Here is a 24994-nt window from a genome sequence, read left to right on the forward strand (position 1 = left end):
AGCCCAAAACAAAATCCACTGCACTGGTGGAATACTAACCCTAACAGGGTGTAAAACATCATCATCATTATCAACCCACTTGTTCCCATTTTCTGTATGGGGTCAGGGTGTTGTCCCACTTTTTCCCATTTTCTGTATGGGGTCAGGGTGTTGTCCCATGTTTTCCCATTTTTTGTAAGGGGTCAGGGCATTATCTCACTTTTTCCCATTTTCTGTATGGGGTCAGGGTGTTGTCCCACTTTTTCTCATTTTCTGTATGGGGTCAGGGTGATGTCCCACTTGTTCCCATTTTCTGTATGGAGTCAGGGTGTTGTCCCACTTGTTCTTATTTTCTGTATGGAGTCAGGGTGTTGTCCCACTTTTTCCCATTTTCTGTATGGGGTCAGGGTGTTGTCCCACTTTTTCCCATTTTCTGTATGGAGTCAGGGTGTTGTCCCACTTTTTCCCATTTTCTGTATGGAGTCAGGGTGTTGTCCCACTTTTCCCATTTTCTGTATGGGGTCAGGGTGTTGTCCCACTTTTTCCCATTTTCTGTATGGGGTCAGGGTGTTGTCCCACTTTTTCCCATTTTCTGTATGGGGTCAGGGTGTTGTCCCACTTTTTCCCATTTTCTGTATGGGGTCAGGGTGTTGTCCCACTTTTTCCCACAGGGTGTTGTCCCACTTTTTCCCATTTTCTGTATGGGGTCAGGGTGTTGTCCCACTTTTTCCCATTTTCTGTATGGGGTCAGGGTGTTGTCCCACTGTTTCCCACAGGGTGTTGTCCCACTTTTTCCCATTTTCTGTATGGGGTCAGGGTGTTGTGTTAAGTGTTGCTTTCTCTGACTATTCAATGACATTCTTCTGCCATCTTTAACACTCATGCTCGACTGTCACAGGTCTTCTCTCACACAATCCATCCACCTTTTTGCTGGATGTCTTTACTTTCTCTTGCCTTCTTTCTGTCTGTCTCAAATTTTCTTTACCAGATTGTCTTCTGTTATTCTGCACATGTGCCCAAACCACTGTAATTTCTTCTCTTTGACCTTTTCTGCAATTGGAGCTACTTTGGCTTCTGCTCTTATGTTCTTATTTCTTTATCTGTACCACAGTGTGCATCCTACCACCCATCTCAGGCACTTCATTTCAATCACCTCTAGCTTCCCCAACTGCTCTGCTTTTACTGCCCAGGTTTCTGCACCATATAGTAGTAATGATCACACCACTGTTTTGTACACCTTACTGTCAAAGAAAATACTTCAAAAGACCAAAAGCATAAGGTTCAGTTCAGGTATCTTTATTCTTGTGCAGGGAGACAAAAAATGCAGTTACAGAGTTTGTCTGACTAAAATCAGGAAGTGTCACAATTATTATACCTTTCTTTCAAGACATTGCCCACTACGGTTGACATAGCAGATCACCAGTTCACAATTCTGTTACTTTACAGATGTTTCTCACATTTCTAGCTGACTCTTCAAAGTTTAAAAAAGATTTTTTCAGTAAACAGGATGTCCTTGATGACCACCGGTCAATTATAAGTTTCTTGCTATGTGATGTTACAAGTCTAGGTGCTATGGCTAATTCAAGCACAATGCAAGTACAGATTTCTGAAGCAGTTCATTGTTTATAGTATCTAACTTTCTTGCAGCTTGTGCACTTTTTCATTTTTTCATTAGCACGAACAGAGCGTATTGTCCATAATGAATGGATCTACAGAAATGATTATTATTCTTCATTTAATTTCCTGACCTAGCAGAAAATCACCTGCTTTCCAGTACATTTCCGAAGTATAAACATGTATTTTGCTGTGCTAGCAAACTAGGTCAGAGTGCATCTTGCAGTGTCAGAAAGCACAATTTCAGAAAAGCATGTTTTCAGTTTCAAATAGAACTAATGCTGCATATAGAATAAAAACGTGTTAATCTTCCCTTATTTAAAATAAGCATTACACACATATGTTATTACATATTTTTCTAACAATTCCCCCCTGTTAATACTTTTTATTCTATTTCAAAAGCATAAACAGTTTGTTTCTTCTCCTAACCTCTTCCTTTGAGGATTTGCAGTTAAGAGAGTCATTCAGTTTAAACTTATGAAAGTGTTTCCTTTTCCAACAGTTCTTCAATTTCAGTACTTTGATACAAAGTCTCAGAAACTGACATATCTATAAAATCTTTGATTACTTTTTTCATGCAGGGAATAACACAGCAAATACATGCTCCTAACAAAAGTAATCCCACACAAATGGCAATCAGGATGTTCATTAGGATGGAACCCCACCCCCCAAACAAATTCTGGAAAAAGTCTGTCAGTGGGTTCGGGTCTGGCCTGGTCATGTCTGACACTTGCTGAATCACTTCCAAATGATCGTTGAGTTCGTGTTTATTGTCAGGAATGAATGAACAACACTCATCTTTGATTAAAGCGCACGTACCACCTCTCGCTGCTAGGGTGAAGTCAAGAGCCATGCGGTTTTGAAGCACCACAGTTCTCATAGCATTCAGTTCATCAGTCATTAATTCAAGAGCAGAAAAGGTTGTATTGCTCATAACCTCGAGAAGTTTGGATAGCTTTCTCAGTTCCCAAATTGATTTAACTGCACCATATGCAGGGGCTGTGCCAGCCCAGGATATGATAGTGTCACTCAAGTCCATGTGTGCTAGTTTATTTCTCCATGAGTTATGGTTTCTCCAGCCTGCTACAATCTGTCCCATCGGATTCTCAGGTTTCTTGATTAGATTTTTAGGTTTCTTTGCGATGTCTCTGATGTTTCGAATTCTCCCATGAGGCAAAGCTGTAGTGTGTCGTATGGCCGGGACCAGGTAACCCAAAAAACAACTGCTGGACCAATTCTCAGGCAACCATTTGTATGCCTTTTTCCCACATATGAAATAACAGTTTTCTACCTTAGTATTGATATAAACCTTCCCTGCATGAAACATTTTCTTATCTATAATAGACAGTTGCTTTAAAAGAACAGGATTATGTTGTATATCACTGACAGTTTTATGCAAGGACTCAAAGTATGAGTCATAATCTGCATCACAAATTGTTTCTGTATTTCTAGCATTTTTAGGTTTAATATAACATTTATAAGAAACCGTTACATTACATCTACTCCAGCCTACTTGAATCATGTCATTCTTAAAAAAGCATACAATTCCTGTTTGTGTAACAGGTAGAAACAATGCAATTTTGTCTCTAGATTTTACAGGTGTAGTCTCAAAAATCAAGTTTTCCCAGGTCTCATTGACCCCTAGGGGGACAGCAGCCATCAATAATCCCCTGTATGCTGTTGGTATAGCTGTGCAAATCCAACAATTTGAAATATTAAAAGTCTCAGCATACACATATTTGATTGCTTGGTAAGTGTTAAAGTTCGGATGTCAGTCTATGAGTGTTGAATCACATTTGTTCAGTCTAGCTGGTGTGACTGAAGAAAAGAAAGGCCACAGCAAAAGCCACAGCAAAAAGAACATTGTCACTAATGCAGTTATTAAGATGATTATGCAACACTGCTGAAGTCGTTCAGCGTTTCTATTATCTCTGGGTCTTGTCATTCTACTGCTGCTGTGTGTTAGCAAGAGTTTTATCAAGTTCAAAGTTTTTGACTAGTTTACAGTGTGTCAAATGAATCCAAGATGAATGTTCTGCAATTTTGACTGCTGTGGGCGTGCTCAGCAGTACTTGATACGGACCTTCCCACTTTGGTGTCGTCCAATTCTTCTTTTTGATTGTCTTCACCCAGACCCAAGTGCCTGGGGCTACTGCTACTTCAGATGGTTTGGTTTGGTCTTTATCTGAAACAGAATTAAACTGTAAAAGATGTTTGTTATTCAGCATACTCCTCATATACTCTGCAAGTGTCCAATCTGCTTCCTGGTCTGCAGGCATGAGAGGTTTCCACTGAGGTATATAATAAGCTCTTCTGAAAATCTTTTCAAAAGGTGTTAATCCTTTTGCATTCGGAACAGTTCTCATGCTCAACAGTGCCAGGGGCAAACAGTACATCCAGTTCTTCTGTGTATCAACCATGAGCTTCTTAAGCTTATTCTTTAAAACTCCATTGTGCCTCTCTACTAACCCTGCAGATTGAGAGTGATATGCACAGTGATGTTTTAAAGAAATCCCAAAATACCGGCTCAACTGTTGTATAGTTTGGTTAACGAAGTGTGTACCATTGTCACTGTAGATCCTTTCCGGTATGCCAAATCTAGGAATAATTTCTTTAACTAGGGTCTTTGCAACAGTGGCTGCATCTGGTTTACTAGTCGGAAAGGCCTCCACCCATTTGGAGAACATATCCACAATGACAAGGCAGTACTTTTTATTTTCACATTTGCTCAATTCTATGAAATCCATACAGATAGTATGAAACGGATACAGTGGTGTAGGGAAACTCCCTTGTTTGGGCTTTAATGCCCCTTGTGCATGATGTTTATTACAAGTGTGACATGACAGGCAGAATTTTTTAGTGTAATTTGTAAACCCATACGTAGCGAATACCCGATTCACTAACTGTACCATCCCCCCTGTTGAGACATGGCTCTGCCCATGGCTCAACAAAGCTGCATATCTAAATAAATTAGATGGTAATATCGGTTTTCTCTCTTTGGAGATGTACAGCCCTTCCTTGAGAATTGCTCCTCGTTTTTTCCATTTTTGTTTTTCAGCTTGTGTACTAAGTGTCTGCATTGTTTTCAACATTTCTAAGTCTAAAGTCTCAGAAGGTTGTAATTCCTCATTCAAAAGGAATGCTTCTGAGGCTGCTTGCTTTGCAGCTGTCAGCTCTTGCATTGCCTTTTGAAATCCTGTCTTGTTGTTTTGTATGAGCTTTGCATTTACAAATAGCTACTTTCTGAGGCAACTGAATAGAATCTAACAAATCTAAAATAAACTGTGCATGGTTAATCAGTTTGCCAGTAGATGTCACTATTCCTCAATTCTTCCACTGTTGTGCAAAAACATGTACAGTAAAAAAGCATACTGGCTGTCTGTAAAAATGTTTACGCTTTTACCCTTTGCTAAGGTACATGCCCGTGTCAAGGCAATCAACTCTGCTGCTTGTACAGATAAGTTATGTGGTAGAGGTTTCGCTTCTACTATCTCAGTATCAGAAACTACTGCATAACCTGTTAGGTTCTGTCCTGTAGGACTCCTTTTGCATGAGCCATCCACGTAATATGTCACCTCGGCATCATCCAAGGGAACATCCATGAGGTCTTTTCTAGGCAGTGTCTTTTGCTCAATTACCTGCAGGCAGTTATAGGGTGTGCCATCCACAGGAGTTGGGAGCAAGGTAGACGGATTCAAAGTAGTACATCTTTCAATTGTCATGTGAGGTTGGCTCAGCAATATAGTCATACAAGAAAGATGCCTAGCAGGGGAAAGATATGCTACTTTTTCTTGCAGTAAAATGATTACGACTGTATGAGGCACTCTCAATGTGAGAGGGTGGAATAACACTACTGAGGCTGAAGCCTGCACTGCCATTGCAGCTGCAACTATTGCTTGTACACAGTGGGGTAGAGACCACACCACTGGGTCCAGTTGTGATGAATAATAAGCAATGGGGCGTTGTTTGTCCCCATGCTGTTGAGTCAGTACTGATGTCATATAACCTTGCTTGCAATCTACAGTTTGGAAAAAAACGTTTGTGATAATTTGGTAATCCTAAAACTAATGATGATGCTATCAATTGTTTCTATTTACAGAAAGTTAATTCTGTTTCTGGTGTCCACTGTATTAAATCTTGTGCTGCCATAGGCTTCTTAAAAATCAGGTCGGTTAAAGGTGCAGATTCCAAAGCATAGTTTGGGATCCAGCTTCGACAAAAATTAGTCGTACCCAGGAAGGACATCATTTCCTTCTTGGTTGTGGGTTTAGGTGCTTGTAAGATCGCTACTTTTCTGTCCTCATCTAATGTTCTGCCATCTTTGGATATTACATATCCAAGGTATTTCACTTGTTTTCTCCAAAGCTGCAATTTATTTCTGCTTACTTTGTGTCCTTCAACTGCTAGGAATTTTAATAATGCTATAGTATCTTCCTTACAGACTCACTGGGTAGGGGCGGCCAGCAGGATGCCATCAACATAAAGTAAAATTTGACTACCTCTCGGTGGGATAAAACCCGCTAAATTACTTGGCATCTCTTGTGAGAATATCATTGGGCTTTCACTATAGCCCTGTGGTAGTCACGTATAGGTATACCGCTTCCACTGAAATGTAAATGCAAACCAATACTGGCTTTCAGGGTGTATCGGTATCGAAAAGAACACATTGCTGATATCTACCACAGAAAAATGCTTCTGTTGAGGTTTTAAATCATTCAACAAGGTATGTGGATCTGGCACCGTAGGTGCTCTTGGTATTACTGCGTCATTTACAGCTTGTAAATCTTGGACCATACGCCATTCTCCATTTGCTTGTTTAACTGGGAATAAGGGTGTGTTACACGGCAAATTAGGAGATTCCACCAGTATTCCCTTCTTAAGCAAAGCTGCTATGATTGGTTTAATACCTGCCTCTGCATCTTTTCTCAAGGGGTACTGTCTCTTTTGTGGTCTAAATGCTGACTTTGGCATGATAGTAACTGGTCCTGCTGTGCAAATAAGTCCTACGTCTGACTTTCCTGTTGACCAGAGAGTTTCTGGTATGTCTAACAAAGCTTTTTCTTCCTCTTCTAATAAGAGGGCTTCTCAGCTGTCTTTGCTGGACTGCAAGCATACAGCTGGATGTGTTTGTGTTATCCGGTTCAGTTTCTGTCTTTGTATTCCCTGTTCTGACAGTATTGATTCTGTCTGTTTTTCCCATTTTGTGATTTTTTTCTCCTATTTTTACCCATTTTAAATCTTCCTCTTTAGTTAAACTAACATGCGGTAATAGATTCGATTTGTAAAGTGAAAAGAACTCCTGGGGTAATGAACAGCTAATTACACTGTTCCCTTTCATGTCCCAGTACAAATTACACAGTACTAATCTGTTTGCATGATTTCTAAACAATTCTTGTTCATATTCTTTGTCAGGTCCTGGTGTATTACAATAATACAGAGTACAATGCAACAGGTGTTGTATGTCAATACAAAGGGAGGGGAACTTACTGATAGCTACATTCATTAATTCTTCAGTTACTGCTCCAGGGCCAGTCGTAACTAAGTCCTGGCTGTACCAGTAAAATGTCTCACCTTCCGTTTGCACTGCAAAAGTATTAGTTTGTCGCTGTGCTTCCATGCCCTGCATGGTTGGAACTACTGCTATGCCTAATAGTTGCATAAGACCTTTGCCTAAAAGGTTCACTGAGCATTTTGCAGAAACAACGATTTTGCTTTTCTGGGTTAATCCTGAAACAGGATCTGTTATTTTAATATTATGGGAGAGAGGCTCCCAATACAGCTGTCCATTAGATGTGTTTACTGGTATAAAGTCATGTGATTCTGAATTTTCTGGTAGTTTGGAGGGATGTACCAGGGTTCGTGATGCCCCTGAATCGCACAAAAATTTGACTTCCCTCCCTCCCTTCTACCAGGAGTGTCACTTCTGGTTTTCTGTCAGCTAGATAGAGCTCTAAGCTCAGTAAGGCTAAGTCTAATATTTTGTTTTCTTCACTATTGGTAGCTTCCTGCACTTCCTCTATTATCACATTCTCTGCTCCTTCTATCACATTCTCATTTGTCCTTTCTCTATTATTCCTATCTAGTGATTCCTGACTTTCATATAGTCAGTCCTCACCCTCATCGTTTTTGTCTTCCACTGCTGCCTTCTTATTTTTCCTGCAATCCCTTGCCATGTGTCCCTTTTTCCCGCATTTGAAGCACTCACCTCTTTTCTTTCTCCCTTCAAAGTCCTCTGATCGCTGATCAGATTGTTTATTTCCCTGGGTATTTTTTTTGCCCTTTTGTCCGGACTGTACTAAATAAACTTCTCCATCTTCTACAGCAAATACTTGGCTTTCTTTTTGTTATTAAAATGCCTTTCGGCATGTCTAGCATATTCAAGCAGTGATTGTAATCTGCTTCTGCGATGATCTACCATATGTTAAGTAATGAAACTACTTATGGGTGCAATACTGCCTTTCAAAAATGCATTCTTTAACTGCTGCTCATATGGGTAATCTTGCGTCTGATCTTCAGGCACCTGCATTCCACAGTGATTGTTAAAACATTCTAATAATCTGGCAAAATATCTATCAACAGTTTCACTTTCTTGTTGGATGCATTGATTAATGCAAGTCCAGTCTGCCCTAGGCTTCCATTTCTCATACATTCGGTCTGTCAGACCTTTCACTCTGTTATCTAGTTCTGCGCTGCTATGTGGGAGGGGCCTAAGTGCAGCATCACGGGGATTCCAGTTGCCACTGATAATGTGTCAATCTAGACCTACTATTTGTCTGACTACTTTTTCTACTTCCTCTCCGTTTAAGTGATAACTTAATCTCATGTCCTGTAAGTCTTCTAAGAACTTTCTAAAATTAACTTTTGGATGGGGAATTCCCTCTCTGGCTTTCCGGATGTCTTCCAGTGTCCACGGTCTGTATACTAAGAGAGTTGGGTCCTGCCCTTCTTGTCCTGCCTGAGGATTTGGTGCTTCTATGAGTGGGCATATCTTTTCTTCACTCATAGCCCGTGAATTTCCATTCATTTGATATAATTCAATATCCGCTTTTAAATTACATGTTCAAGACCTAGTCTCGATAGGATCTCTAACAAATGGTAGAGGTTTTATAGGAATGACTGGATATCGTGGAGGTGGGCCAGTTTGTTCTTTTGCTTCATATTCCGGTAAGGGAACTGGTAAGGGAACCGGAACTGGAGGGGGCGGAGGGGCCGATGCTATAACTAAGTTATTATCCTCTTTGTCTAGAAACATTGCTTTTGAATTTTTATTCTTTTGTTCTCTTCGGTTTACTTCCTTAATCCACCTGTGTGCCTGAGGAACTCCTAATTTACGCTGTTTTTTAACCCGAACTTTAGAATCAGTTTTTAGCTGTCTAATAAGTTTGATAAGCGAGGATCTTTCTAGTTTCCCATCAAATTCATATTTATTAACCCATTTAGTATAATATCTAACGTTGTCGGCGTGTTGTGATTGCATATATTTTGTGTCTTCGGTTAACGGTGGGCTTTGGGGTCTTTTTGTTTTTGTGCACATATTACCCATTTTGTTCTAACCTTTTAAATGTTACGTAACCCTTTTATTTTTAATGTGGTACCACCAAGTGTTCACAGTCCCTTCAGACTACCTGCCTACTTATTCTGTTTCCATGATCTATGACAAGATAGCAATATTTCTGTCCCTGAATTTTAACAAATCTCTCACAGAACAAATACAATCAAGCCCCTGATCTAAAACAGAAAAAAATAGATTTACCCTACCTGAGCCTCAGCGATTGGTCACTCACTGTTCAAATGGAACCCGCCTTCAGTCGTAGATCAGAAAAGTGGCTGGCCTCTTCTGCACGACAATTCAGTCGGAGGTCTTTCAATGAAGAAGATCCGATGTGGTATCTTCCCTGCAAGGTTTCATGCCACCTGGCCCATCTGATCCCAGGCTAAACAAGGGTTTCCAGTCCGAAGGATGAAAAAATGTCAAAGAAAATACTTCAAAAGACCAAAAGCATAAGGTTCAGTTCAGTTATCTTTATTCTTGCACAAGGAGACAAATAATGCAGTTACAGAGTTTGTCTGACTAAAATCAGGAAGTGTCACAATTATTATACCTTTCTTTCAAGACATTGCCCACTACGACTGACGTAGCAGATCACCAGTTCACAATTCTGTTACTTTACAGATGTTTCTCACATTTCTAGATGACTCTTCAAAGTTAAAAAAAGATTTTTCAGTAAACAGGATGGCCTTGACGACCACCGGTCAATTATAACTTTCTTGCTATGTGATGTTACAAGTCTAGGTACTATGGCTAATTCGAGTACAGATTTCTAAAGCAGTTCATTGTTTAAAGTATCTAACTATCTTGCAGCTTGTGCACTTTTTCATTAGCACAAACAGAGCTTATTGTCCATAATGAATGGATCTACAGAAATTATTATTATTCTTCATTTAATTTCCTGACCTAGCAGAAAATCACCTGCTTTCCAGTACATTTCCAAGGCATAAACATGTATTTTGCTGTGCTAGCAAACTAGGTCAGAGTGCATTCTGCAGTGTCAGAAAGCACAATTTCAGAAAAGCATGTTTTCAGTTTCAAATAGAACTAATACTGCATATAGAATAAAAAAGTGTTAATCTTCCCTTATTTAAAATAAGCATTACACACATATGTTATTACATATTTTTCTAACACTTACTCTTCAACTTCTTTGCCATTCTTCTCTCATATACCACACCTAACACTCTGTGCCGGTTGGCTGCAGCCCCTCTGATTCTAGCTTTGACCTCCTTATTCAGACTTCCCTTCTCCTCAACCACCTCTCCCAAATAATTGAACCTGTTCCACTATTTTATCATCTATCTCAGTTCTCAGCTTTTTCTGAACTCCATCATTTGCTGTCATTACAACTGTCTTATCTGTACTCAGTTTCATTGCATGTTCCATCAGTGTTGCATTCCATTCCCCCATCTTTTGCTGAAGTTCTTGCACAGAGTCTGCCTGTAATACCACATTGTCCACATACAGCAGCTTTGTTGATCTGTTCCCTCTGACCTGTTTGCTAATTTAGTCCATAACCAGTATGAATAGCAATGGGCTCAGAGTTGAAACCTGGTGCACATCCACTCCCACTGGGAACCTCTCTGTGAGACCAAACACTGTTCGTACTTGAGCCATTGAATCTTTGGACATAGCTTGAACTAATTCTACCAATATTTCTGGGACTTCAGACTTTCTTTGGACCTTGTCATATGCTTTCTCCAAGTCAAGGAATGTCCATTTGGATTATTTCCTCAGCTCTAGCTTCTTCTCAACAATCTGTCTTACTGCAAACATTGGTTCAATTATGCTGCATCCTGATCTGGATTCAAACTACTCACCTACCATCTTACATTCTAATACTCTGCCCATGCATTTATTAATCACCCTCTCTAGAACTTTCATGCAATGTGACAGGTGTTTGGTACCTCTGTACTGCCCACAGTTGTGAATGTCCCTTTTGTTCTTGTACACCGGCACTAGTATGCTTATTCTCCAGTCATCTGGGATAGGCCTTTCTGCCCACACTGCTATAAGTGCCCTCAGGAGCCATTTCTTCCCATCTCACCCAGCATCTTGATAATATCTGCTGTGACCTCATCTGAGCCTGCTGTTTTCCCTAACTTAATTTTCCTTAGTGCTGTTCTCACTTCTTCTATGGTGGGCTCATCCTCTTCTGTCATCATAGGCTCTTTCTGGGACAGTACAGCTTCTTTGGGGTTTCTTCATTTAGAAGCTGCTAGAAGTACTCCTTCCTTCTGCCTTTGCTGTCCTGTGGACTGGTGAGCAAGTTGTTGCTGGTATTCCTTATGAAGGGTGTCTGAATATCTTCTTTATCTTTCTGTCTTTGCCTAGCAGCCTGATATAGTTTCTTTGTGCTGTCTACGGACTTAATTGGTTAAAGGTTTTAATTAATGCAATTGGTTTTTCAAGTGTATTTATATGCAGACTAATTTTATATTTTTTGTATTGATCTGATGAAGGAGGCATCTCTGAAAGTGCTTATCTGTTTACTGCTTACCGTTTATTAAATATATGTGCTTTATCGTGGTTGTCCCATTGTCGTTTCTCAGGTACTTTCTAGGAACTGTTAGAGTGCATCCTTTCTTAGTTTCTTTGTTAGCCAACCAGTATTCCTTCTTAGCCTGGTCCATCTTTTCTATCTCCCACTTTTTCCTGCATGCCTTCTTTCTTTTGATGACTTCCTGGACTTCTACATTCCACCACCAGCTTTCCTTATGGACCTTATTTCTGTATCTGGCTCAGCTACGTATCTGTTCTGTAATCCTCACACATGCTGTTTTGAGGCCCTGCTATTTTTCTTCAACTCAACCTATTTTCACTTCTTCCTGAGGTGCTAGAGCCCTGAGTAATTCCTTGGACTGTTGTGTTTTCTCTACAATCAACTTCCATGTCTTCAGCCTGGTCTCTGTTGACCTCTAAGACTTTTCTGACTATTGCTTGCAGCTGATTATGGGAACCAGTGGGTTTATGCTGTGGGCTGACTGTTTCACTGGGGATGACTTTGCAATTTCAGATTCTACCCCAGTGTCCTTTCCTTACTAGGAGGAAGTCTACCTGAGGTGCATGTTGGCCACTCTTATATGTGATCTTGTGACTGTCTCTCTTTCTGAATCATGTGTTGATCATCATCAAGCCATTTTCCAGACAGAAGTCTAGAATGGCCTCTTCTTCCTGTTGCCCCACCCATGTGGACCCAGGCAGTCTTCATATGCTGTTCGGTCTGTCCCAATATGTGTTTTCAGGTCATCCATTATCAACACGAATTCCTGTTGTCCTGCTTTATCTAGTAGGTCTTGCAACTGTTCTCTGAATGCACTCTTTTCCTCACTATCACAACCCTGCGGCAGGGCGTAGGCCGAGATTATGAATGCTGACCTGTCATTAACTAGGCTGGAGTCTGATTGCCATGAGTCTGTCATTAATTCTGTTCGCGTCCCTCACTGTGTTCTGAAGATTCTCTTTCATCAGAATTCCCACACCATTTCTAGCCCGTCTTTTTCCTGAGTAGTAGATTCTGGTTCCCAAGCCAAGTAGCTTTGCTGCACTGCCCTTCCATCTTGTCTCCTGGATGCACATGATGTCCAGCCTTATCCTAACAGGGTATAAAACAAAAAATGAAAAAGTCATATCCAAAATTAGAAAGAACAACTCTCATAATGATAAGATATCACTAATTAAACTAAACAGGAAACTAAGAGGACTAATTACATCCAACAAGACCAGTTACAAGGTCAAGATAGCCACTCAGGCTAAAGACAACCACAAGGACTTCTATAGCTATGTCCAAAACATTAAACGTAGCACACAGCAGTGTGCTGAACTGGTGGTAAATGGTACAACCTTCACTGGGCAGAGTGACTTAGCAAATCTACTTGCTGACAAATTTACTCTAAATTCACCCCCCCAAGAAATACCTACTAGCATACCTCTCAACAATTAGCAGGGAGCAGGTCATGGTGGTACTATCTAAGGCCAAAAACACAGCCTCAATAGGCCCTGACAACATCCTGGGTTGCCTCGTAAATAGCTTGAAACATGACATATCAGGACTACTTGAGTCACTTTTCACCAGTAGCCTCAAAACAGGCTACATAATCTTTGAATGGAAGACTGCAACAGTTATCCCTCTTCACAAGGGTGAACCATCAACTGACTTCAGAAACTATAGCCCTATTACTCTGACTAGCCTAATATGCCAAGCCATGGAATGAATTATCATGGAAATGATCAACAAAGACATAAGCAGCTTTCAGGCAATGGACCCAACCCAGTTTGGCTTTGTCAAAGAGAGGTCAAGCCTACTTAACCTGTTAGACTTTTTGAGAGGATAATCAAGGAAATGGATGAGTAGAAAATGGTGCATACTGTCTACCTAGGCCTGGCTAAGGTATTCAGTACAATACCCCTCTCGGGTATTGCTGACAAACTCAATGAACTAGCCATAAGTTTCTATATAACTTACCGGATTGGCAGCTGCCTCACAGATAGGATCCAAGAAGACAGGATTGGTGAGACCACCTCCAGTGAGAGACTGGTCACCAGTATGGTACCTCAGGGCTATGTGCTGAGCCCACTCCTGTTTGGTATATACTTTTAGGAGGTCAAGGCTAATGTCAAGTGCCTTTGCCTGACCAAGTTCACGGATGTCTGCAAATAAGGAGCCCCCATGACACAAACATCTTTTGAGAGTCTAACACAGGTAAATGATTGGTGCCAAAGCCACTGATTAAAACTCAGTGACAATAAGTGCACTATAGTGCTTTTTGGGAAGAGGTATGCAGGTTAATTACTCCATTGATAAGACACCCCTAAGAGTTAATCCATTAGTTATGGATCTCAGAACACATGTAGATAGTAATCTGATCTTTGACCAACACATGGCCAAAGTAGTATGAAAAACATTCTATGTTACCCAACTTACAAGTAAGGGCATGGCATCCAGGTCCAAGGAATTCATAGTGCCACTTTACCTGACATTTATCAGTCCCATTATTGAGTTTAGTGGCCCCTTCAGCATGTACCTGACCAGACATATGCAACAGCCAGAACACACACAAAGGTTCCTCAATGAGAGGATGCAGGGTATAAACACATTGTCCTATGCAGATCACCTTAAAGTCCTATCTCTATATTCAGGCTCCTATAGATTTACTGAGAAATGAGCTCTGTCTGGCATATAAGGTATTAGTCCTATCTCTATATTCAGGCTCCTATAGATTTACTGAGAAATGAGCTCTGTCTGGCATATAAGGTATTAGTCCTATCTCTATATTCAGGCTCCTATAGATTTACTGAGAAATGAGCTCTGTCTGGCATATAAGGTATTATTGGATCCAACCCTGACTGACATTATGTGCAGCCACAAAATGAACAGCACCACACATTACATGCTCATGGCATTCATAAAACATGTTGGTGAGACAGATAAATGTATCAAAAGATCTCTAAGCTCTGGAATAATCTCTCCATCCATGTGAAGCCGAGTCCATCCCTAATCCTATTCAAACATTACCTTGACCACTGGATGGGAAATCAGAAATTCATTCCCAGTTTGGCCCCCATGTCTCTGATAAACAGACAGTAAATATACCCTAATTAACATGCCTCCCCCCAGTAACCTTTAGCATCTTCTTAACTAACATATCCCTCCAAATATACGCCCATGTTACATGGGCCCAATTAGATTGAGTTGCATGGCTGCTTATAAAGGCCCTGGTGGTCAGTGTTGCCTAGCATTTACCTATGAACCTATATCCCTTCCTATTCTATGGGTTCTTTCTGTTTCTGTTGTCTTTTCATTCAGTTGAGTCCATAAAGTAATTTTTTCCCTCATAAATGTAGTGGAACTACTCTTTTCAAGCACATATGGGTCCCTGCCCTGAAATGCAAGTTATTCTTTCTAGCCACATCTTCATGATCTGTCACAGTGGCTTCCAGAAAATCCAAATTAGTTTTGACCACAGCTACATGTGCTTTTTGGGTCTATATTACATTATCGAACTTTCAAAACTTTGAATCTCATATGGTCGACACCATATAATCGAAGCCTTGAAACACTGAAAATGTAATAAAACACAACAACCTACAAAAACAAACTATTTAAATGCTCTAAGCGGGGGGGACAAGCCCCTCTGCACCCCCCACATCCCCCGCTACTTAAATATACCAACTCTGAGATCACACTACAGTGCAGAAAAAGGAAATCTTTCCTTTCCATGATGTACGGAGATCTCCGTTAAAAGATTTGAAGTTTCAAGACTTTGATCATATGGTGTCGACCATATCAGATTCAAAGTTTTGAAACTTTGATCTTCTGATATAGACCCGTGCTTTTTGAGATTAGAGATTGTATGAGATCAGAGATTGTATGATGTCAGAGGTTGGAGATTGTATGACATCAGGAACTGGAAAATGTATGAGGCCAGAGATTCCAGATTGTATGAGGTCTGAATGATTATCCACTGCTTATTTGACCTCTTTCAGTTGTACTTTATTGTATTTCATATAGCTGTAATTTCTCTCATTCAGTCCCTTCTTTGTTTTAAATACAGTAATCAGGGTAACTTAGGTAGGTTTATAGGTAGGTACTAGGCTATCTGCCCGAGGGCATTTATAAGCCTAGTCAGAGTGTGTCGGCTTTCGTCACCCCATTGATTAATTAACTGATCCTCTGTCAAGCAGAGCCAATGAAGTGATCCCAGGGATGTTTTTTCTGTTACCTATCCACTCGTCAAGGTTTCTCTTGAAGAGTGTTAGTGAGGGGCTCTGCCTAATGTAATTTGGAATTTTGTTCCAAAGCATGGGGAGTCTCTGTGACAGGAATCTATCCCTCCAGCATGTTCTATTTATTGTTGTGGCAAGGTTTAGCTCACTAGATCATGTGCTTGCAGTGACTTGGATTTCGTTAGGTGGAGCATGTCCATCAATTCTGTCCATCAATTCTGAGTTGGACATGGCTTTGTAAGTCAGGCAGAGATCACCTCTGAGTAAGCAATATGCCACTGAGTACAGCCAGAGTTTTTTCAGTCGGGCTGCATAGGACATATGTTTGAGGACAGTAAACCTCTTGGTGAGGTACGTTTGTGGTCTTTCCAGCTGTTGGAAGTGTCTTGTGAGGTACATCCCAAATGGGGCATTGTACTCTATGATGGGTCTAATGAGTGACGAGTAGAGGGGCACTATAACCTCTTTATTTCCAGATGCAAAACCTTCAGTAATTAGATGGGCCACATAGAAGGATTTCCTAACTACTTTGGCAATATGATTGTCAAAGGAGAGATTACTATCTCCCTGGGTCTCCAGATCTCTTATTACGTCTTCTGTATTAAGGGGGCTGCCACCTATGTGGTAATTTGTAGGTGTTTTGTTTTTCTCAAGTGGGATGACTATGCATTTTTTGGCATTTAGCTTGAGGCCATGACTTTGACACCAGGTGTCCGTCTCAGTAAGGCCCTTTTGGAGGATGTCCGTGTTAGTTGGAGAGTCAATTATGGCTCCCAGTTTGCAGTCAACAGCGAATTTGGTTAGCCATAGTCCTCCTGAGTTTGCCTGTACTTCTGAGAAGTATATGCCGAACAGTAGGGGTCCCAGGACCGAGCCTTTCAGGACACCACTTGTGACTGGTTTAGAGTCGGACCTGGAGCCCACTATTCTTACTGTGTGAGTTCTGTCTGTAAGCCAGTTGGCAACCCATCTCATGACGTAGTGGTTTATGTTCAGGCTGGTGAGTTTTTCTGTAATACCCGAGTAGGGAATGGTATCAAAAGCCTTGGCGAGGTCAAGGTAGGCTGTGTCAACCACCTTTCCCTCATTTATGGCCTTGGTGACTGTCTTGAAGAAGTCAACCAGGTTTAGTAGGCATGATCTGACCTTAACAAAGTCGAACTGGGTCAGGTCAAGTGTTTGGAAGTTCCCAATGTCTTTGTTAATGAGTTCCATGATGATGCTCTCCATGGCCTTGCAAACCAGGCTATTCAGGCTTATGGGACGATAGTTACCAGGGTCAGTTGTGGCCCCTCCTTTGTGGAGAGGAATAACCATTGCTGTGCGCCATTCTATGGGCATGTAGCCTGTGGAGAGGCTGAGGTTGAACAGCATGTTTAGGTGGGGGGGTTAGTTTGTTCTGTAGTTCATGCAAGATGCAGCCTGGGACACCATCTGGTCCCATTGACGCTGTGTTTTTGGCTTTTGAAAGGGCTATTTTCACCTGTGCTTCTGTGATTTTTGGGACACTACACTTCTCCGGTATTGTTGTGGGCCCTTTTGGAGGTGAGGGGGGGGGTGGAGTTTGCACTGTGTCTATCTGCCAGGATGTTGGCAATATCAGTAGGTTCAGTATATTTTGTGCTATTTTGCACTAGTTCAGTGCATATCTGCGAGTTGCCACTAAGATTCCTAACATAGCTAAAGAAGTCTTTGTGGTTATCTTTTGAATCCTTGGCTATTTTTCTTTCAAAGTTAGCCTTGGATGATTTCATGAGGGACCTTAGTTTCTTACTGATACTGATCAGGAATGTCTTTCCTTCTTGGGATTTGCTTTTTTTCTGAACTAGTTTCCTCCTTCTATTGTATAGCCTGTTTATTGCAGGGGTCCAGCAAACTGGTTTCCTTCTCTTACAGGAGTGAGTCTTGATTTTGCTAGGGATGGCATGATCCATGCATCCTTGTAGTTGCTCATAAGTGTGTATTTGTAAAGGTTTCTGCATCTTGGGCAGTGTCATCCTTTAGTGTGGGGGCTGTGAAACTTACCACCTCTGTCTTAAGTAAGGTGAAGTTTGCTTTAGAAAAGTGTTTTTACTGTGGTTTCCTTAGTTGGGGGTGGTGGGGTGTGGACATCCAGAGTGATTAGTTTATGGTCTGATATAACCAGTGACGGGTTGACCTCTGATGTGGAACACCTGTCGCCCATGTCGGTGATGACCAGGTCCAGTATGTTTTCACTTCTGGTAGGGGAGTTTACCAGCTGATCCAGGGCATTTGAGTTGATGAATTCCATGAAGTGCTGGGCCTGGGAATTTGTACTCGAGTAGTTCTCCCAGCGAATGGTAGGGTAATTGAAATCACCCGATATCAGGGTATTCAGTAGGACCTTCATGTTTTCCAGTGTCTCCAGAAAGGTGGAGTGGTGGTCCTGGGTCATGGAGGGTGATCTGTAGCAGGCCGCAATTTGCATTGCAGATTTGACCGATGTTAGTTGCACATGGATGATCTCAGCAGTATCATGCTGCGCCACTAACCTGGAGGTTTAGGTATCCTTGATGAATATGGATACACCCCCTTTTTTTGTGTTTCAGTCTGTGTTCTGTGGCCGAAACGTGTGGTATGAGTTGTAGCCTGGTAGTGCTGGGGTGCTCTCTGGAGTCTTGAAACAGGTTTCAGTTACTGCACAGATGTCGACGTTCTCCTGAGGCGTGCTTCATGCTCGTGCATTTTGAGATTTAAACTCCTGGCGTTGAGTAGCATAAATCTCAGCTTTTTGTTAATTGTGCGGTTTACAGAGGTGGTTTTGACTTTTGAGCCTTGCCTAAAAAAGGCACTATGGCAGCAGCAAGAGCCTTGGCCAGTATTCGAAAGCCTAGGCTACTCAGGGTCAGGATCATACCTGCCTGGGCTATGTGATCAGAGAGCTCTTCCATGTCTCTTTTCATGCAGTCCAGGGAGGTACGTCTCAGGTCATTCACACCAACATGAACAATGACAGAGTCATATTTGTACTTGTTCTGGAGTGACTTGAGTGCTTGTGTTATGTAGCGGATTTTGGCTCCCGACAGGCAGCTAACAATAACCTTCTGCTTGTCCAGCCTAGTGAGTGGGACGTCAGTGTGCCTGACTATAGAGTCACCTATTACTAGTGTGTTAGGTATGTTATTTCGCCTTAAGGGCTGTGATTGGGCGGCACACTGATTTTGTGTTTTATGTGTTGTCTGGTTTGTGACAGGAGGTGCAGGTTGTTTGGGTGTCTGCTTTGGAGGTCTCTGATGCTTTTGCAGGTTTTTATTGAGAGCCTCCGAGTATGCTTTTGTGTATTTATGTGTATTTTTTCTGGTGCTAGTTTAGTAGGTCTGTGCGGCTGCAGGTGGGGTGCCTTGCTTACTTCTTGCTCCTAATTTAACTCCACGTTCACTGTGTGTGAGCACTCCCCCCTTCTTTGCTGTGTGTACTTTGTTTGGGCAATATTGCCTTTTTCCTTTTATGAGACTTTGGTTCATAAACCTTAGTTAGAAAATGCTGTACTTCCTTATACTAATCTATATGTTAAAAGGCTCACATACCAGTTGCTGTTTAACTTAAGTATTTTCAGATTTGACCAACTGAGCATGTTTCCTTACATCGTAACTCACCTGTGACATACTGGAAGTTCTAACACTGTCTTTTCTTCAAACCAGGAATAGGGGTTTGAGGGTTTTAAGATGTGCTGCTGAATGCATTGGACAAGGCTTCTATCACTGAAAGTACTTCTAAGGGTTTTGTCTCATGTAAGTCCAGGAGGCTCCTTTTTCTCTTCTGAGTACCTCAAAGCTCCTTAGACTCACTTTTGAGGTGATTCTGCATTATGCTGAGGGTATCACCAAATCAGAAATCTTCTAGAGGTTAGGCAGAGGATAAGGTGTTCCTCAGTATTTGATTCATAACTGGATAGGAAAGACATTTTGTCCACACATAACACTTCATCTACCTTTGAGTTAGAAGAATTTGATTTCTTGGGAAGCCTCCTTTCTTCTTTCAAAACTAGGCCCCCCTGCTTTGATTTCTGTTCTGAAGATGATGAAGGTCCTTAAGAAAGTGGACAAAATCCTGATCCAACTTCATTAAATTTTGAAGGTTAATCTAGGAGTTTCTAAATGAGGAAGGCCCACACCATCCAGATCATATTGATTAAAGATGATAAGACACTCACTGCCAGATACTTGGGCCTGGGATTTGTAGTCTATGCCTTTGAGTTCCTTGCAAATATGTTGACAGCAACAACCTCAGTCTTAGAAACTGGGATGCCCTCGTGGACCAAGACTGATGGGATACCACCCTCAACCTCAGAAATCTTCATACAGGCATTGGAATGAGATGCTTGCAAGGAAGCATCTGGACCAAATGGTAACTGGGGAATTATGGGATAGGAGGAGATGCTGTCATCCAAACATAAGGTAGCTTTCTAACAGACAATCCCAAAGGTTTAGAGCAGTCTGCAGATATTTAGGTAGGGGGCCTCACTGGACACAATGTCCTCTGGCCTACAGAAGATTTTAACATCTAGCAAAGGTATAGTCATGCACAGAATAATCGAAGAGATAAGAAAGTTTCCGCAGTGGGGTACTTACCTGAAAGCGCCAGAAGCCAGGTCAAGCCAATGAATTGAAGAATAATAAAACAATTTGCATTGACCTGTACTCATACTGTACCAAGAAAGAATTAAAGATGACATGGGCAGACATCTCCCTTATTCCACTGATGTGCTGATGATAGGATAACAGGGGGAGGGTTGCAAAGCTCTACAAGTCAGACTGGCCAATGGGTTCTTCTGCGTCAGAAGTCCCAATAAGTTATCATTACTGCAGCAATGGGCAAGACAATAAACATCATGACCTACTGTGCTGATGAGTAAATTTAGCAACTATTAAAGTTACGCAGAGCTACAAAAGGCAAGAACAACTTTCCAAGAGCGTGACACCTGAGAAATGTATGTTTTACATCACTCATGTTGACCTAGAAATTAATGTCCTTTAATTTAATTATCATTTTAAATTAACACAGGTTTCTGAGTACAGTTGAACTACAGAGTTCAGCTACAAGTTCCAAATGTCATAATATCTTTTATTTTTGGAAATCAAAATTCACTGTATTTCTGGATGATACAGCACAGACAGAACCCTAGCTGTAAGCATTTATTTTTTCTGTTATTATTGTAATAAAGATTGTGATTAGTGAAGAAAATATTTGCAGCATTTTTTAAAATGCTTCATCTCTCCTGTGCTCAGCAGATTAAATAGTTTTATGTGGTGTCAGAGCTGTTACTATGAGTGTTATAAAGCTGTGTACAGAGATAAAATGATAAAAAGAGATATTTTAAATGCTAACGTTTTAGAGCTATTGCTCAGATGTGCACCTCAGAGAGGAACACTGCAATAAAAAAGAATCCCTTCACTATAAATTGCAACAGCAGGTGAACGTTATTTCTGAAGGTACATATTGAAGTCTTGACTTGATCTTTAAGGTTAATTGACCTTTCAAGTCTGGCATACTGTCTGCAGCAATGACAACAAATCCTTCTCCTGTGTTTTCAGTGATGCAACAAGATAAACATCTAATCAGCAAATGGTATTATTTTTTATCCTGTTTCCAGAAATGGAACAGTATAAAATCAATTCTCCTTAGTTCATTACATGTTACCGTCAAGCTTTTATTCGTATGAGGCATGTAAAGCAAATTTTCTGTGCCATTTTTCATATTATTTTTTTAGAATGTAATATATATTGTAGTGATTACAGTCTGGAAGAACAAAATTAACATTTAGGTTAAATCATGTTCACTCTGCTTTCTAAATGAGTGACTCCTAAGAAAGGCACCTTCCTTTTTTGTGCTGTTAGAGCACATATGGAAAAAAAAAACAGATGGGATCACTCATCTCTTGGGGCTTATCTGGTTCAAAAAGCAACCATGTATTTACCATAAAAGGAAAACTGCCCTTATATATACAGGTGGCAGTATATTTGTTCATTTAAGCTTTCCCGCTGCTATTACCTTGACTATTTTTCCCAGATCCTAGTAATATCTTATCAACTTAAAGTGCTCTTTTAAAACTTGAATAGTTTCAACCAAGGCTGTTCACAGTCCAAACTCCCTCCATTATTTTATACTGCAAATGTCTTCTCTTCTCTTAATTCACACATTTTCTGACTTGCAAGTTTCCCTTGTACAAAAGGTTAAGCAGTGAATCAGTGGAATAATGACTCCCGATCAATCAAGCAATCTATTGCTCAGTTAATTAAGCACTTTGTAAATGTTCCTTTATATGACTACATTTCCTATCTCTAGTCATTTGTCATAAGTGATCTATGTATTGCAAATATGCAACATGTGTGGGGGTTGCCTTCTTCGTGTTTTAACAATTGTATCCTCAATGAACTATTGCTTATACGGTACTGGAAACATTGTTTCCTTTTATGTATCCATACTTATTTTTTAACACAGCAGTGCTACTGAACTGGCCTGGAGTTATCTTAAAATGTGCTTTTTTGTAAGTATGTTTGTCACAGTAAACAAGTAAAACACAATTAGGCAAAAAAAGAAGGTGCTGCAAAGAAACACAACAATTACAGAGAATCTGTGCACCACAGGTTTTAGAATATGAAGAATATGAGATTCAAAACATGCATTTTTCCATCTGGAGGTAAAACAAGTACATTAATTAATTGCAAAGCAAGCAAAACTCTGTCAGTTATAATAATATGCAAGTAATAGTCTGGCAGTTGACACAGAAGATTAATGAACCATTTGCGAGCTGTTTCCAGTGGTGCAAGGTTTGATTCCCTCAACCCCCATTGTATCGCTGTGTAATTTTGAGTAAGTCACTTAAACAGATACCACTCCCAGGCTGAGTCTGAAAAAGATTCATGGAGATCAGTGCTCTGCACTGGCAAATAAATAAAACTCTATAAAAGGAATAGACTACTTCAATGAGAATTTGTAGAATGAAATACCTATCTGTAAAAAATAATAATAAGCATTAAAATGGATCAGCTAAAACTGGTAAGCATATATTTGACAGGCATTTCTCAAGACCGAGGTTGTGTTGTTACCTGTCTCTTTAAATCCTTTTTCTGGGTGGACATCACTTGCTGTTGGTTGCACTCAACCTGAGGACTATCAGCGCTAACCCCAGTTTAAGACCCCGAACACACACCTACCTCACTGTTTCTGCACTAACAGTACATAAAATAATACCCCTTTAGTGAATGTGCCATATGAAGGTATGCAATTCCTGAACAGCCCATTTGCTCATAAAGGGTTTAATGGAATATGCTGGAAGATTCTAGTGTTTAGATAACAATCAACTGTTTGATGACAGTAATGCCACCCATCCAAGCCTGCCATTATTTTTTGAGTTCCTCCTAATGAAGCCCCTCAGTTAACAAGTGGTTGGAGCTACTTCCAGAACTCTTATTCTCACTGTGGCAATCTATGCATCTTTCCGTGCACAGACAATGACCAAAGCCACCTTTCTCCAGCACACATTTCCTCTAGTTGCAATATATATTCCAGGCACCTCATATCTTTAGGCCACTTCCTGTTGTCAGTGACCTGAACATCTTTTCACTCATGCAAAACCATAATCAGTAATCATAATCTGATGATCACTCAACCAACTATGCAATATATCACGTGATCTGTCACTTACTATTACTGCCCCAAATCCCAGAAGATGCTCCTGCAGTGATCAGGGTAAACTTTTAAGCCTTATGAAAATCACAAACCAAACTATAAGTACAAAACTCTTCCTCTAACTATTAATGTACACACACACACACACACACACACACTCCTCCAACTTTGTAGCACTGACCCCACTACTAATGAAAATGTATGCAAATGAGGTACATAATGAGATTTGGCATGAATTATATCCATTTCAAAAAGGGAATTGTGGCCGAGTCCGCATATCATACTGACCATATGGTGTTCTCCTGAGCCAGACTGAACCTTCCTACAACCCTGCTGAGCTCTGCTCTTGAGATGGCTCTAAACTCTGGTACGGCCGTGGTGGTCGTGGCCTGTTCTGCACTGCCATTACCAGTATTTACTAAATCCCAGCCAGTGAGTCATTTAATATCATGAGTGCAGAACTGATACCCTGATACTACTTGAGTGTAATATGAGCACGTCTAGAACTTATGAGCCACATATGGATGAATTTCAATGACTGGACATGTTTACAATGAGTCACATATGGAAGAATTACAATGACTGGACATGTTTACAACTTATGAGTCAGATATGGATGAATTGCAATGATTATACAGAATCATTGCTGGTGCGGTTTCAAATGTAACACTAGCTGCGATTCAGAACTTTTTGAATTTTCATGTTTCTCCATGATTGTTCAACTGTGAATTAAAGCAGGTGCCATGCGTGGGATAAAGCCGACGTTCTTTATTGTTTTTCACCTGGATGAAACTGACTAGTTGGGTTCATCTAGTTGTCCAGCTGCACTTTTGTCAGGGTGTAAACCAATGGCTTTTATTGGAGTCACGCATAATGCCTGGACAGGTTATACAATGTTTAGACTTGAACATGAAACAATGCATCTTCTACATTTGTGCGGTGCAAACTGTAAGTCTGGGGTGAAATATTGAACCTGAGAATATTATAAAGTTAACTTCACCAGATTAATGAGCCCTCATAACTAGTTGTTTTCATTTATTTTTATAATAGTGTTTATCACACTGCCTTTGTGACTTTCTGGCATGAATAAAAGCAATGAAAATGTGAAAATATTTGTGTCTTATTCAATAAGTGGTTGTGTATCACAAATATTTCATTTTTAGATTAAAATAAAATAAATTTGGTCTTGTATAAAAAAAATCAACTATGATATTCACAATTTGGTCTGAATGAACAGACATCTGAATTTGTGAAAGCAAGGATGTGCTAGTCACGTTTATAGGGTAATACATTTTCTGTCAGAGACATAAGATATGCTTAATCTCATGCAGCAACTATTGCATTATTTTTTTGAACAAAATTTCAAACTAATGGTGCTAATGAGTCTGACATGGAGCTTATGATATAGTATGTTGAAAACTGCAGAAAATAATCACAATAATCTTTGGCTATAAGCTGAAAGGTCAGTTG

This window comes from Protopterus annectens, chromosome 14.part0 (assembly GCF_019279795.1).
Source record: "Protopterus annectens isolate FY-2018-M chromosome 14.part0, PAN1.0, whole genome shotgun sequence".
Lineage (NCBI taxonomy): Eukaryota > Metazoa > Chordata > Ceratodontiformes > Protopteridae > Protopterus > Protopterus annectens.